Below are 16,888 nucleotides of genomic sequence, written 5' to 3' on the forward strand. Positions count from 1 at the left end.
CTGCGCCTTGGTCCTCTCTAACCAACGAGCGTGACAACCTTGTAGGTGGCTTGGGCAGCAGCATCAGGGAACTTGATGTAAATATATGGCATATAGAGGCAAACCGGATGGACATCATGAAAATGATCGGAGACGTTGAGGGTAGAGGAAGTTCAGGAGTAAAAACAAACAAAATAGAACTATTGTAAAATTGACTGTGTCCATAAAATGTACACTACCGTTCAAAAGTTTGGGGTCACTTAGAAATGTCCTTGTTTTCAAAAAGAAAAGCAATTTTTTTTGTCCATTAAAATAACATCAAATTGATCAGAAATACAGTGTAGACATTGTTAATGTTGTAAATGGCTATTGTAGCTGGAAACGGCAGATTTTTAATGGAAAATCTCAGACTGGCCAATAAAAAGAAAGATTAAGATGGCAAAAAAACAGACACTGGACTTTTTCTTTGCAACTCTGCCTAGAAAGTCAGCATCCCGGAATCGCCTCTTCACTGTTGACGTTGAGACTGGTGTTTTGCGGGTACTATTTAATGAAGCTGCCAGTTGGGGACCTGTGAGGCGTCTGTTTCTCAAACTAGACACTCTAATGTATTTGTCCTCTTGCTCAGTTGTGCACCGGGGCCTCCCACTCCTCTTTCTATTCTGGTTAGAGCCAGTTTGCACTGTTCTGTGAAGGGAGTAGTACATAGCGTTGTACGAGATCTTCAGTTTCTTGTCAATTTCTCGCATGGAATAGCCTTCATTTCTCAGAACAAGAATAGACTGACGAGTTTCAGAGGAAAGTTATTTGTTTCTGGCCATTTTGAGCCTGTAATCGAACCCACAATTGCTGATGCTCCAGATACTCAACTAGTCTCAAGAAGGCCAGTTTTATTGCTTCTTTAATCAGCACAACAGTTTTCAGCTGTGCTAACATAATTGCAAAAGGGTTTTCTAATGATCAATTAGCCTTTTAAAATGATAAACTTGGATTAGTAAACACAACGTGCCATTGGAACACAGGACTGATGGTTGCTGATAATGGGCCTCTGTACGCCTATGTAGATATTCCATAAAAAATCAGCAACAATAGCCATTTACAACATTAACAATGTCTACACTGTATTTCTAATCAATTTGATGTTATTTTAATCGACCCCAAACATTTGAACGGTAGTGTATATTTAAAAAATGTATGTTAATAGACAAATAAGAAAGAGTTCCAAACCACTCTGCCCAAAAAAGCTAGTTTTCAGTTTTCCCCTCCCCACTCAGACCACTCCCAGACAGTCCTAGCAAAATTCTTGCTTGAGAAATTGCTCTTGCCAAGAAGCTATTTTTGTTTCTTTTTGACAATTTTAATTGAAAACAATCACAGTAAATTACTTAGTTGTTACCCAGAAATTATTTGATATTGAGATAAAAATGGCTACATTGAACCTTTAAGGTTATATCCCATCCAATAATAAAATTGAGACCACGTTTGTCTTGTGTATTTGGACACAGATGAGCTGGTACGAATGCTGGTGTCAACAATGAGCATCTAATGATCCATCAACAGCAAGATAATGACAATTATTTTCATATGACTAGCATGCAAAGTCATTAAACAATTTCTGATTTCTGTATAGTCTGAGCCAATGTTTCTTCCCATGGTACATTAGAATGATGTATGCACTCACTAACTGTAAGTCGCTCTGGATAAGAGCGTCTGCTAAATGTAAATGTAAAAAAATGTATTGCCTACCTCCCTGCATTGGCTCATTCAGAGGGCAAGTGGTTTTACACATCTTTTTTGGTACTCAGTTTATACATGCTATTCCATACACTGCTTCTAAATACAAGATGTCAGTTTCAATTACAATGCTGTGCTGGCATCTGACTCTAGACAAGGAGACATATCACAACCACTTAAGGTGAATGGATGTGTATCTGTCTGTTTGAGATCCTTGACCTACAGTCTGTGTCATATAACTAAAAGCATTACAATACTCTTCCTAATAACTCAAGGTATTCCTGGTGGATGGCTGTCGTCAGAACATACTGTACATTTGATACTGACTATGGAGGAGACAGACACAAGACAGTCTTTCCAGCATTAACTGTACCTTATCTTCTCTTGTGATAGTAGTTCTGTCTCCAACCTAACTAAGTCACATATCAAATGTGTAAATCTTTCTGAAGGTGACTGTGTTAGAAACAAAAGTTCTGTTGTATTGTCATGACAAAATTAATTCATCCCCTCTGCATTGTGATAGCCGCAAAATGGCTGCCGTGGCACCACCTAGGTGGGTGCTTCAAATTACAGGTTGATGAGGTGAATACCCCCTACCTGTATAAATAGTTTTGAGGCCTACGGTAGTGACACACACCATATAAATGCAATCCATTAAGACTAGCACACTCCTACATAATAATAAAAACATCACTTCATTTTAGTGCAGGAATATATATATATATATATAAACACCCCAGTTTACTCCCAAAGTCATTGCACTATCCAACAATGTGTTCCAGTAAAAGTCCCTCTGGTCACGTTTTATAGTGGCCGTCATATCTAACAGCAAAGGCCGCTGAGGTCACCATTGGACAGTGCACAGGGAGCACATGTGTCTGATCATTCGAAGAAAACAACACCAGGGTGAAGTAGGCTTCTTAAAAGCTCCCATAAAGAGGCTTTTGTCTGGCTTCGTTTGCAGCAATGCCTACGTTCTGTGCTATGGATCAATTTATATAAGAGATCTGGCGCTGTAAAAAACACACATCTTATTAAATGTACAGCTTGGCATTCTGTCTGACAGCTTTACTAGCCAAATGTTACCAGAGTAATCACCCGGCTTCCATTTTCTGTTCAACTCCCCCAACGAAAAGGCATTCTATTGTCCTGTAATAAATGTGATCATTTTTTTGGCACAATCATGCTGTCCCTGTTTCAGTGATACACTTTCACTGTGAACCAATGTACCTTTGCTGAAATGTGAGATAGAGTGCATGAAAAGAAATGTATCCTGATATTTTAAGCATACTCAATTTCGATACATTTTGCAGACATCAATATTGGTGCTATGCATTCTTTGCTTCCGCAAAGGATACACATGCATCCTCTGCAAAAGGGGATAGTTACAGTTGGGATGGATCGTGCTTCTTCTCTTTGTACATCAACAAATGTGTACTTATAATGGCTGCCAGTCTGAATCTTCCGGGTAACCAACGGCAAGCAAACATAGTGCAAACTACTATAATTTGTGTTGTACAAGCTCACTGTTGTTAACGGTCTGATTTAACCCTTTTAATGGTCTCCACTTTCTAATTGCTCATACATGGCAATCATGTTTCTACTGTAGTGACGAGATAACGATGCTGAGATGCTGTGATGACAAGAAATCCGCTGACACTGTCCTTGATTATAATAGTTTATTACATCGAAGATTTCAGCGCCAATTTACAGACTCCTGCAGACATCTGGAGAACAACTGACCCAATCTCTAATATGTTGTTTCCTCCCCGTCCTTTGTTTCAACCATGGTATTTATAATCTGTAACATGATATGGGTGTTTTCCCCATAAACCAATCCCAGGACGCCACATAACAGACTTCCTCTGTTTTAGGGTGCCCCTATAGTAATGCTTTCCAGATGCTTCCGCAAGCTGAGTCAACTTCCTCTAACACACCATTTGCAAACGTCAGCAAAGACATAAATTGTTTAGACACTACACTACCATTTGATTTGTAAAATTGGTTTTCATTAAGCCATGTGTGCATGCATGTCTGCTTGTATGGCTGTTGAATGTGTGCATGTCATGTAGCCTATGTAATTGTGTGTGTGAGAATGTGTGTTTGTGTATAAGCGTGTGTTTAATGTGTAAACGTGTGTGTTCGTGTGTCTAGCCTACTGTCATCAAAAATATCCTATCAATGGGGGTGAGGCCTGAAATAGTCCCATGGATTTGTGACAGGAGACAACGGGTGGGTGCGCAATCGTGGTGCCCTATCTGAATGGGAGACCCTCACATGTGGGGTGGCCCAGGGGATCTGTCACAGGTGTAGAGAGGAGTAGGCAGTCGCAGGTTTAGAACTACTGAATTTATTAAAGCACTATAGCTTAAAGTGGGACAAAACCCACAGTGCAAAATGTAAAGTACTCAGGAAATAGTAGGAGAGATTCCTCTCAGGAAAACAAGCAACATATACAATGACCGACAAAGACAAATGACAGAGGGAGAATATATACAGTGATATAGTGGGGATTGGAACCAGGTGTGTGTAATGATGACGAGACAAGTCCGGGCTTGATGAGTGAAGGGCGTTTGCCAGCAGCAGGTTCGGCAGCAGCTAGAAGGCCGGCGACGCCGAACGCCTGAGCTGGACAGGAGGAGGAGCCAAAGCGAAGGCTGGTGTGACAGGATCCTCCTTGGCCCTGTCCTTTTTCTTTCTCCCATCAATGATGCTGCACATGCAGCTGCCAACCCTGTGTGAAGACATGAATCTGCTTGAAACCAGGAAATTACAGCAACCATCATCAATGCAGAAGCAACTGGACGAGCTCAGCACATGGACTGCTACCAAAGACATGCTCCTCAATGAAAAGAAATGTGTAGTGATGCATGTCACCATCTCTAAAAACCCACCCCCTGCACCAACCCTCTTCATCAAAGGTGTCCCCCTGTCAGAGACATCAAACATCAGGGTGCTGGGTGCTGGGTCTCACTGTCCAACAGGACCTGCGCTGAAACAGCCAGGTTGACACCATGACCACAAGCACCAGCAGGAAGCTGTTCCTCCTCAAGTGCATTAAGCGCTTCTCTGTAAGCATAGCAGACCTACTGTCCATCTACACTGAGTATAACAAACATTAGGAACACCTACCTAATACTGAGTTGCACCCCCACCTTTTGCCCTCAGAACAGCCTCAATTCGTTGGGGCATGGACTCTGCAAGGTGTCAGAAGGGTTCCACAGGGATGCTGGCCCATGTTGACTCCAATGCTTCCCCCAGTTGTGTCAAGTTGGCTGGATGTCCTTTGGGTGGTGGACCATTCTTGATACACAGGGGAAGCTGTTGAGCATGAAAAACCCAGCAGTGTTGCAGTTCTTGACACAAACCTGGTGCGCCTGGCACCTACTACCATACCCCGTTCAAAGGCACTTATATTTTTTGTCTTGTCCATTCACCCTCTGAATGGCACACATACACAATCCATGTCTCAATTGTCTCAAGGCTTAAAAATCCTTATTTAACCTGTCTCCTCCCATTCATCTACACTGATTGAAGTGGATTTAACAAGTGACATCAATAAGGGATCATAGCTATCACCTGGATTCACCTGGTCGGTCCTTGTCAGGTGTTCTTAATGTTTTGTATACTCAGTGTACATCGGCTACGTAAGACGAGTTCTGAAGTATGCTGTCCCTGCCTGACACCGTGGCCTCATTCAAACCCTGACTGCTCAGCTGGAGCGTGTCCTGGGCAGGTTGTATACTAGCTACCGGGAAGCCCTCAAAACCCTCAGAATCATGTCCTTGGAGAGCAGACGGGAACAGATCTGCCTGACATTTGTTAAATCCCTGCAGAACTCCCAGTTTGCAGACTGGCTCCCCCCAACCAGACAGCAGACTACTGGACGGACAACCCGCAACAGCCACAAACGGAACATTCCCATGACACGCACAGGCCGCTATCAGAACTCTCCCATTCCATTCTTCACTAAACTGATCAATGCACACACCATATAGCCCAGGGGCCTTAGAATGCCTTTCTAAGAACTCTAAAGATGTATTTTCTAAAGCTGCCACCCCAAACCTTGTCTTTGTAGTATTGTTGTTTTTTATTATTGCATATTTTAACATTGTATTATATTAAACGTGTTTTGGTAGTTTAGGTTTTTACTATTTGATCATTATTTATGATTGATGTTATGATTGTAAATTGGTGTACAACTGCGAGAATTGTCATTTAAATGTGTGTATGACTGTGAGAATCCAATAAAACCTACTACTACTTAATCTACATCATATCTTGTAAACGCAAAGTAAATAAAGCCCAAAGAGGTCCTCCTGTGTTTCATTGGCCTTTTATTTCCAGTGACAGCCTCTCTGGCATCTAAGGATTTAATTGCCGTCTAATGCCATGGTGCTTAAAGAGAGAGCAGCAAATAATTGAAACTTTTATTTCACGGAAAATGCTGCTAGCCCAAAACAGCAATGTTTTATCGGGTTCCACATAAATAACGATGAAACAACAACGGCACAATAAATGTAGTGCAGATCAGTTCAACTGGCATAGGTACAAGTTCATGTGAGGTTCGTGGGTTTATGAATTGTTGCCTTCTTCTCCTTAGATGCTATGTTGTAACTTGTGTGAGATCGGTCCAACCTCTGATGCATTGAACAAAGTGATTCTACAAGTGTTTCCTTCAAAACTTGATTAGTCGTATGGTCTTTAATATTATATAGAGGAGGTGACTAATAAGGATGTGGTTAGGTGAGCTTGAGACTACAGTATATTAAAGCCAAAATAGATTTTCATGGCCATCCGCAAGGGAAGGAGATCAAAGTTGGTACCCTTCACATTGGTGTTGTATAAGGCTGGATTTACAGCCTCACCACACAGAGGGCTCTGCACAGAGATGTCGGTGCATGACAGAATTTTGTGAAGCGTCAGTCAGTGACATTTTGCTTAGAAGAACGCTTGGTGAAGTAGAAACATTGGAAGTGTCCATTCATCTACTACTGTAACTACAGTCAAGACTATAAATCCTGAATTTAGATATATTGACCGTTCACAAAATGTATTTACCCAAGAAAGGTAAGTTACGTACAGGCAGTAGGGCCTACAGGCAATTACGAACCACAGTAATGTTGTATTTTTGTAAGTATTCCTTACCTGCATGAACGATCTAACTTGTTCCAGGTTATATAGGTTATTTAACTGGTATGGTGGTTACTCTGGTCTAAGGCTTATATAATGTAAAGTGTGGCCAGGACCTCCTCTTTGCACAGATACAAGGACATCTCAGGAGGGGCCCGGACCTAAAGGGATGTAATGAGGCCAAGGGGTATCTTGTGTTTAGCTCTGTCATAAGAGTTCAAAGAGTCTCTGGAAAGGCCACTCTGGCTGACTGCAGAACTCATCACGGACAACCCATCCCCACCCCAAATCTCTTTTCCAGTCTCTGCAGTATAATGGCAGTGAGGTCATGAGCCATTTTGTAGGATTTTTATGAGACTGATTATCCTATGCAAGTAGGTGGGGGAGTCAATCCTGAACGCTTCATGTACAATATGTTGTGTGCCACAACAGGGTTCTAACGAAATTAAGCAGACACACCCTTTTATCTTGTGACTCACTTTTCTAATTTTGCTGTCGGGATTTCATCTTGACAGACACCAGACTGGAATTCCTTTGGAGAAAAACAACAAAGTGGAAGTTGTTGTTTTTCTCCAGACTTATAAGGAGTTTTGCCATTACCTTACAGTGGCACACAGCAGGGTTTGGATAAATAAAAAGGCAGAGGGACACAACCTTGCATCATATTATACAGTACATTTATTCCACCATAATGGGAGTAAGTAAATTGGCATTTGTGACCTGATTTTGAAAATGATGTAATGCATCCCATTGCATTGTCTCTAAATTATGATTATGTAAATAAGGGCAATTTTGCAATAACAGGCTTTTTTGTGTCTCAAGGGGTAGATTTGTAAGAAAAACACAATTAATTTAGATGTTTTTATTTTACATATACAAATATATTGGCACCCTTGCACTTTTCTTAAATAACTCCTTATTTCTTCTAAATCAAGTTCAAATAGAAAAATAACTTCGGGTTCTCACAAATTGTTATTGGATTCTCAACATTGCAGAACCAAATTTGTTTTTGTAAACTTAAGTTTACAATTTTACACTGAACAAAAATATAAACCCAACATGTAATGTGTTGGTCCCATGTTTCATGAGCTTAAATAAAAGTTCCCAGAAATGTTACATATGTCACGGTTCTCTAAGACCGAACCCAGAAGCAGACCAGGACAAGGTGAGTTGAACGAAGGTGAGTGTTTATTTACAGATTCAAAAGGATGCAGAATAATCCAGGAGACGGAGCGGGTGGCGGAGATGAGTAGGTGGAGGTGAAGTGGCAGATTAAATGATGGCACGGCAGGGGTTGGGTGAAGGTTCCGGGAGAATGACTGTAGACAGAAAAAAACGGAGGTAAGTACCAGGCAGGTCAACAAGGTGCAAAAACAACAAAACTAACGCTAGTACTCAGAGGCTGATACGCTGGCAAAACATACTGTTAATGGCTAACGATCCGGCAGGGAATGGATGTCAGGTCAGAGCTTAAGAAGGGGTGATGATCAGGACCAGGTGTGCCGAGGCTGATGAGAAGCAGGTGCGGGTAATCGAGAGATCACCCGCCTAGCAACGTCGCCCGGCAACCGGACAGGGTGTGTTCAGGAACCTTTGGGAAAACAGGAGATACCGAGCAGAAAAACGGCAACCCAGGCAGGAACAGACTCAGGACGCAGGGTTCATGACAGTACCCCCCCTCCGATGAACGCCACCGGGCGGACTACCCGGAGCGCCAGGATGGAGGCGGTAGAAGTCACGAAGGAGGTCAGCATCAAGGATCTGACGCCGAGGAATCCAACTCCTCTCCTCAGGACCATACCCCTCCCAGTCCACGAGATACTGGAAACCCCGGCCCCGCCGTCTGGAATCCATGATGCGGCGCACCGTGTAGACAGGACCTCCTCCGATCATCCGAGGAGGAGGAGGGGGCAACAGAGGGCTGAGGAGAACAGGCTTGAGGCAGGAGACATGGAAGGTGAGATGGACTCTGAGCGTCCTAGGCAACTTGAGTCGAACCACAACCGGATTGATCACTCTCTCCACCACAAACGGACCAATGAACCTCGGCGACAGTTTCCTTGACTCAGTCCGCAGAGGGAGGTCCCGTGTAGCCAACCAGACCCTATCTCCGATGGCATAAGCGGGGACTGGAATACGGCGACGATTCGCCTGGAGCTGATACCGGTCAGAAACTCGAAGGAGGGCCTTTCTGGCCCGATGCCAGGTCCGGTGACAACGACGAATGTGGGCCTGGACAGAGGGAACCGAGAGATCCTTCTCCTGAGAAGGAAACAGGGGGGGTTGGTAGCCGTATAGGCACTGGAAGGGAGACATCCCAGTGGCAGAAGTAGGGAGAGTATTGTGGGCATACTCAACCCAAAGCAACTGAGAGACCCAAGAGGTGGGGTTGGAGGAAACAAGGCAGCGCAGCGTGGATTCCATCTTCTGGTTGGCTCTCTCCGCCTGTCCATTGGATTGGGGGTGAAATCCAGATGTGAGACTGACTGTAGCTCCAATGGCCAAACAGAAGGACTTCCAGACAGCAGAGGTGAACTGAGGACCACGGTCGGAAACTATGTCACTGGGCAATCCATGAACCCTGAAAACCTCCCTAACCAGGATCTTGGACGTCTCAGAGGCAGAGGGAAGCTTGGAGATGGGCACAAAGTGGGCGAACTTGCTGAATCTGTCCACAATAGTCAGAATGACCGTGTTCCCCTCAGAAGAGGGCAACCCAGTGACAAAGTCCAGGGCCAGATGCGACCATGGTCGCCGGGGGATAGGTAGGGGGTGAAGAAGTCCAGAGCTGGGCTGATTGGCACTCTTGTTCTGCGCACAAACTGGACAGGCAGCAACAAACCTCTGAGTATCTTCTCCCATGGCAGGCCACCAAAATCGTCTGCGTAGAAGCGCCATCGTCCGAGCCACGCCAGGGTGGCAAGCCATCTTGCTGGCGTGGGACCATTGGAGGACAGCCGAACGGACCGACTCAGGCACAAACAAACGACCGGGTGGACCGTTACCGGGGCCGGGCTGCGTCCGAAGGGCCGCCATAACCTCCTCCTCAATCCTCCACATAACGGCTCCTACGACAAGGTTCCGGGGAAGAATCGTCTCAGTCTTGGCCCCACTCTCCTCCGTCTTGGAGAACATCCGGGACAAGGCGTCCGCCTTGCCGTTCTTAGACCCCGGTCGGAACGTCAAGGAAAAATTAAAGCGTCCAAAAAACAACGACCACCTGGCCTGACGGGAGTTGAGACGTTTAGCCGATTGCACGTAAGCAAGATTCTTGTGGTCAGTCCAGACAACAAACGGTTGCTCCGCCCCCTCCAACCAGTGGCGCCACTCCTCCAAGGCAAGTTTCACTGCGAGAAGCTCCCGGTTACCCACATCGTAGTTCCTCTCCGCAGACGAAAGACGACGAGAGTAGTAGGCGCAGGGATGGAGTTTACCGTCAGTGGAGCATCGCTGGGACAGGATGGCGCCAACCCCCACATCAGACGCATCCACCTCAATGACAAACTGACGGGCAGTGTCAGGTTGAGAGAGAATCGGAGCGTTGGTGAATCGCCTCTTCAATCCAGAAATGCTCGGTCCGCCTCAGGATTCCAACTGAAGGTTCTGGTACTAGAAGTCAGGGCAGTTAAAGGAGCGGCCACACGGCTGTAGTCACGGATAAATCTACGATAGAAATTCGCAAACCCCAGAAACCTCTGGAGCTGCAATCTCGTACCGGGCTGGGCCCAATCCAGAACCGCCCTAACCTTCTCTTGGTCCATCCTAATCTCTCCCCTGGAGATGATGTACCCGAGGAAGGATGTAGTGTGGCCGTGAAATTCACACTTCTCGGCCTTCACAAACAGGCGATTCTCCAACAATCGCTGCAGAACCTGCTTGACATGCTGGACGTAGCTGGAAGGCTCCTTAGAGAAGATAAGAATGTCATCCAGGTAAACGAACACAAAAAGACCGATCATATCTCTCAGGACATCATTCACCATACTCTGGAACACTGCTGGAGCATTGGTCAGTCCAAACGGCATCACCTGATACTCGAAATGACCCATCGGTGTATTGAAACCAGTCAACCACTCGTCACCCTTTCTGATCCGGACCAGATGATACGCATTGTGTAGGTCCAGCTTGGTGAACACCGTAGCACCCTGTAAGGAGTCGAAAGCAGAGCTCATCAAGGGCAGGGGATACTTGTTCTTGACCGTGATATCATTCAACCCCCGATAATCAATACAAGGTCGAAGAGAGCCATCCTTCTTACTCACAAAGAAGAATCCTGCCCCCAGGGGTGATGACGAGGGACGAATGAGACCAGCAGCTAGGGACTCCTTTATGTAGGTCTCCAAAGCTTCACGTTCAGGTCGGGAGATGCTGTATAACCGTCCCTTGGGAAAGACAGCCCCAGGGAACAGGTTTATGGCACAATCATATGGTCGGTGGGGAGGGAGTGACAGAGCCCTCTGCTTACTGAACACCTCCCCCAAATCGTGATATGTTTCGGGGACCAGGGACAAATCTGGGGGGTTAGCCTCAATGACCTGACTGGGAACAGAATGGGAACAGGCAGTCTTGAGGCAGTTAGCATGGCAATCAATGCTCCAACTAGTTACCTTGCCAGTCACCCAATCGAACGTGTGATTGTGTTCCTTCAGCCAGGGGTATCCAAGGACCAGAGGAACATGGGGAGAAGGCAGAATGAAGAATGAGATAACCTCAGAATGATTCCCTGACAACAGCATCTTAACCGGTTCAGACCTCATCGTGATACGTGCCAGACTACTGCCGTTCAGAGTGGTAGCTTCAATGGCTTCCGGTAGTCGCTCCTTGGGAAGCCCCAGCTGTTCCAACACGTCGGCATCAATAAAGCTGCCATCGGCACCTGAATCGATGAAAGCGTTAATCGCTAAACTCTGATTCCTGTTCATGAGGGTAGCCGGGAAACGGGGTCTGACAGGGGTATTGAGAGGTTGAAACCGGCTCGCTAAAAGTCCTCCCAAACTTAGCGAGCCGGGCAGTTTGACGGCCGCTGGGAACAAGTGGAGATGTAATGTCCCGAACTACCACAGTAGAGGCAGCGGTTGGTCTCACGTCTATGTTGGCGCTCCTCCTTGGTTAACCCGTGCCGCCCCACTTGCATGGGTTCAGAATCTGGAGGCAGGACCTCTCCACTAATCCCGTGTGGTGGACAAAGATCGACGCGTTCTGGTCCACCTCCTGACCCAACTGGGAACCGAGAAGCTGATTGATTGGACGGGCCCCATTGCTTCTCCCTCCTTCTCTCTCGAACTCTGTTATCCACCCGAATAGACAAAGCGACCAAACTGTCCAGGTCACTAGGCTCCGGATAGGAGATCAGCTCATCCTTGAGTTGCTCCGACAACCCCTGATAAAAGGCTGCTTGCAGTGACTCTTCATTCCACCCACTCTCCACAGCCAATGTCCTGAATTCGATAACGAAGTCGGCAACTCTGCGAGCTCCTTGGTGAAGAGAAAACAGGCGTTTAGCTGCGTCCTTACCTCGGACAGGATGGTCAAACAGCTTCCTCATCTCTGCCGTGAACTCCTGGTATGAAGCCATGCAGGTGTCCTGTCGTTCCCATACGGCTGAAGCCCACTCCAGGGCTCTACCACGCAGCAATTCAATGACAAAGGCTATCCTAGCCTTGTCTGTGGCATAAGAGTGGGGCTGTAGATCGAACACTAATCCACACTGCATAAGAAAGGAACGGCATCTTCCCAAATCCCCCTCATATTTATCAGGCGTCGGAACCTTGGGCTCACGGAAGGGCACAGCTCCAGAAGCGGCAGGAGAGATGGGTGAAACCGGTGGTGGATTCTCCACCGGCAAACTGAGCTGAGCCTGGATCATCGTCAGACTGGTAGAAAAGTTCCGAACTGACAACGCCATCTCCTGTAGCGCCGTGCTATGTTGTCCCAACATCTTCTCCTGATGGGTAATGGCATGGCGAGTCCAGGTCCGCTGGGTTCATTTCTGGCTGGATCGTTCTGTCACGGTTCTCTAAGACCGAACCCAGAAGCAGACCAGGACAAGGTGAGTTGAACGAAGGTGAGTGTTTATTTACAGATTCAAAAGGATGCAGAATAATCCAGGAGACGGAGCGGGTGGCGGAGATGAGTAGGTGGAGGTGAAGTGGCAGATTAAATGATGGCACGGCAGGGGTTGGGTGAAGGTTCCGGGAGAATGACTGTAGACAGAAAAAAACGGAGGTAAGTACAAGGCAGGTCAACAAGGTGCAAAAACAACAAAACTAACGCTAGTACTCAGAGGCTGATACGCTGGCAAAACATACTGTTAATGGCTAACGATCCGGCAGGGAATGGATGTCAGGTCAGAGCTTAAGAAGGGGTGATGATCAGGACCAGGTGTGCCGAGGCTGATGAGAAGCAGGTGCGGGTAATCGAGAGATCACCCGCCTAGCAACGTCGCCCGGCAACCGGACAGGGTGCGTTCAGGAACCTTTGGGAAAACAGGAGATACCGAGCAGAAAAACAGCAACCCAGGCAGGAACAGACTCAGGACGCAGGGTTCATGACACCATATGCACAAAAGCTTCTGTCTCTACATTTTTTGGCACACATTTGTTTACATCCCTGTTAATGAGAATTTCTCCTTTGCCAAGATAATCCATCCACCTGACAGGTGTGGCATATCAAGAAGCTGATTAAACAGCATGATAATTACACAGGTGCACCTTGTGCTGGGGACAATAAAAGGCCACTAAAATGTGCAGTTTTGTCATACGACAGATGTCTCAAGTTTTGAGGGAGCATGCAATTGGCATGCTGACTGCAGGAATGTCCACCAGAGCTGTTGCCAGATAATGTAATGTTAATTTCTCTACCATAAGCCGCTTCCAACATCATTTTAGAGAATTTGGCAGTACGTCCAACCGGCCTCACAACCGCAGACCACGTATAACCACATCAGCCCAGGACTTCCACATTCGGCTTGTTCACCTGCGGGATCATCTGAGACCAGCCACCCGGACAGCTGATGATACTGTGGGTTTGCACAACCAAAGAATTTCTGCACAAACTGTCAGAAACCATTTCAGGGAAGCTCTTCTGCAAGCTCGTCGTCCTTACCAGGGTCTTGACCTGACTGCAGTTGGCCATCGTAACCGACTTTACTGGGCAAATGCTCGCCTTCGATGGCCACGGGCACGCTGGAGAAGTGTGCTCTTCACGGATGAATCCCGCTTTCAACTGTACCGGGTAGATGACAGACTGCGTGTATGGTGCGTGTGAGCGAGCGGTTTGCTGATGTCAACGTTGTAAACAAAGTGCCCTATAGTGGTGGTGGAGTTATGGTATGGGCAGGCATAAGCTACGAAAAACGAACATAATTGCATTTTATCGATGGCGATTTTAATGCACAGAGATACCGTGACGAGATCCTGAGGCCCATTTTCGTGTCATTCATCCGCCGCCATTACCTCATGTTCATGATGATACACGGCCCCATGTCACAAGGATCTGTACACAATTCCTGGAAAATGAAAATGTCCAGTTATTCCATGGCCTGCATACTCACCAGACATGTCACCCATTGAGCATGTTTGGGATGCTCTGGATCGACATGTTCGACAGTGTGTTCCAGTTCCCGTCAATATCCAACAACTTCGCACAGCCATTGAAGAGTAGTGGGACAACATTCCACAGGCCACAATCAACAGCCTGATCAAGTCTATGCGAAGGAGGTGTGTCACGCTGCATGAGGCAAATGGTGGTCACAACAGATACTGACTGGCTTTCTGATCCACGCCCCTACTTTTTTTTAAAGGTATCTGTGACCAACAGATGCATATCTGTATTCCCAGTCATGTGAAATCCATAGATTAGGTCCTAATGAATTTATGTCAATAGATAAATGTTTCTGCATGTTGCGTTTATATCTTTGTTCAGTATATATACATTTTAACAAGAAACTTGCACTGTTGATGGTAGCCTACGTGCAGGTATACAGCACAGCCAGCGCAGGCCAATATTTATGGGTTTAGGAATTAAAATAATTATTTCTTAATGTGGTAGTACAGATTAACCAAATAATCCAAAAACCCATCGGGTATGTCATTCAGTTTTAAACAAAAACGTTTTATGATTTGATGGTAACCACATCTGCAGAAGGTGTTATGGGAAAACTGAGTAAAATCCATATATTGTCTAATAAAATGGTCACAGCCAATACCAGTTTGTGGTTCCTGACAAAATGAGAAAAGTATTTCTGTTGATACATTTTCTTCAAGAAACTAAGAAAATAGAAATGCCAAAAGTACCCGTCATTTCAAAATCACCCATTATCTATGTTTGTCAGATGATAATATAATGTTTTAATACAAATTACCCACTTGTGTGAGAATAATAATTATGCCTCTATTATTGTGCAATAGTGGCAGCCTCAAACACCTCTCAAAGTCCATGAGAAATTTGGACAGGAGACAAACTTCACGCTAAACAATATTTGCTGGAATATATGACTTCACCTTTTTGGCGGCCCCTCTTAGTTCCACTATTGACCATTTTTCTCATGGAGGATATAAAGCGAGAGGCCATAGCAAAGAAGTGGTGATGTAAATGCAGGACCAGGGTCTGTTCAGGCTCCATTCCTGGGGGTCATGACATCCAAGTCATCACTCACCAGGCCTGTTTAGAATATCATCAGCTTGAGGGCTTAGACTGCACAGGGATATGACGTTTAAAAAACAGAAGGACTTCTTCAGTATAAAGGGACGGGGTTGAACAGAAGATGGTGGTATGTCTGATGTTTCCATTGCAGAACTGTGCACACATTCAGGACAGGAGTGTCACGATCGTCTTGACGAGAAGGAGTAGACCAAGGCGCAGCGTGTGAAACGAACATGACTTTAATTAGTAAAGCACAAGTACAAAACAAAACACGATCGTGAAGTCCACAGTAACACTGACTGAACACGGAACAAAAACCCACAAACACAAGGTGAAAACAGACAGTTTAAATATGGCTCCCAATCAGAGACAACGAGCCAACAGCTGACACTCGTTACCTCTGATTGGGAGTCACTCATCCAAACAAAGAAATACAACCACATAGAACCACCCAACCAAACAGAACACCATGAAACGAACACACCCTGGCTCAACATACAAAGTCCCGGAGCCAGAGCGTGACAGTACCCCCCCCTAAAGGCGCGGACTGCGACCGCGCCTCAAAACCCCAAACAGGGGAGGGCTGGGTGGGCATTTCTCCTCGGAGGCGGCTCCGGCTCCGGGCTTGACCCCCACCCTTCCACAATCCCCCCGTACCGTCCCCGGTCCGGTCTGACCCCGCTGGCTGGATCTGGACCGGACATAGACGGAGCGGATTGCTCAAACTCCGTAGTGGAGTAGCTGACCTGATCAGGCACCGGACTGACGACGCGCACCCCTGGCTTGGCGCGTGAGGCAGGAACGGACCGGACCTGGCTGACGATACGCACCCTTGGCTTGGTGCGTGGAGCCGGAACGGACCTCACCAGGCTGACGACTCGCATCCTTGGCTTGGTGCGAGTAGCAGGAATGGGCTGGATCAGGCTGACGACTCGCACCCTTGGCTTGGTGCGAGTAGCAGGAACGAGCTGGACCAGGCCGACGACGCACCCCGTAGGCTTGGTGCGTGGAGCAGGAACAGGCCGGGCTGGGCTGGCGACGCACACCGTAGGCTTAGTGCGTGGAGCAGGAACAGGCCGGACAGGGCTGGCGACGCACACCGTAGGTTTGGTGCGTGGAGCAGGGACAGGCCGGGCCGGGCTGACGACGCACCCCGTAGGCTTGGTGCGTGGAACAGGAACAGGCCGGGCTGGGCTGGCGACGCACACCGTAGGTTTGGTGCGTGGAGCAGGAACAGGCCGGGCAGGGCTGGCGACGCACACCGTAGGTTTGGTGCGTGGAGCAGGGACAGGCCGGGTCGGGCTGACGACGCACCCCGTAGGCTTGGTGCGTGGAGCAGGGACAGGCCGGGCAGGGCTGTCGACGCACACCGTAGACTTGGTGGGAATGGCAGGAACAG

The sequence above is a fragment of the Coregonus lavaretus genome (genome assembly GCF_964263955.1).
Source record: "Coregonus lavaretus genome assembly, chromosome: 4".
Lineage (NCBI taxonomy): Eukaryota > Metazoa > Chordata > Actinopteri > Salmoniformes > Salmonidae > Coregonus > Coregonus lavaretus.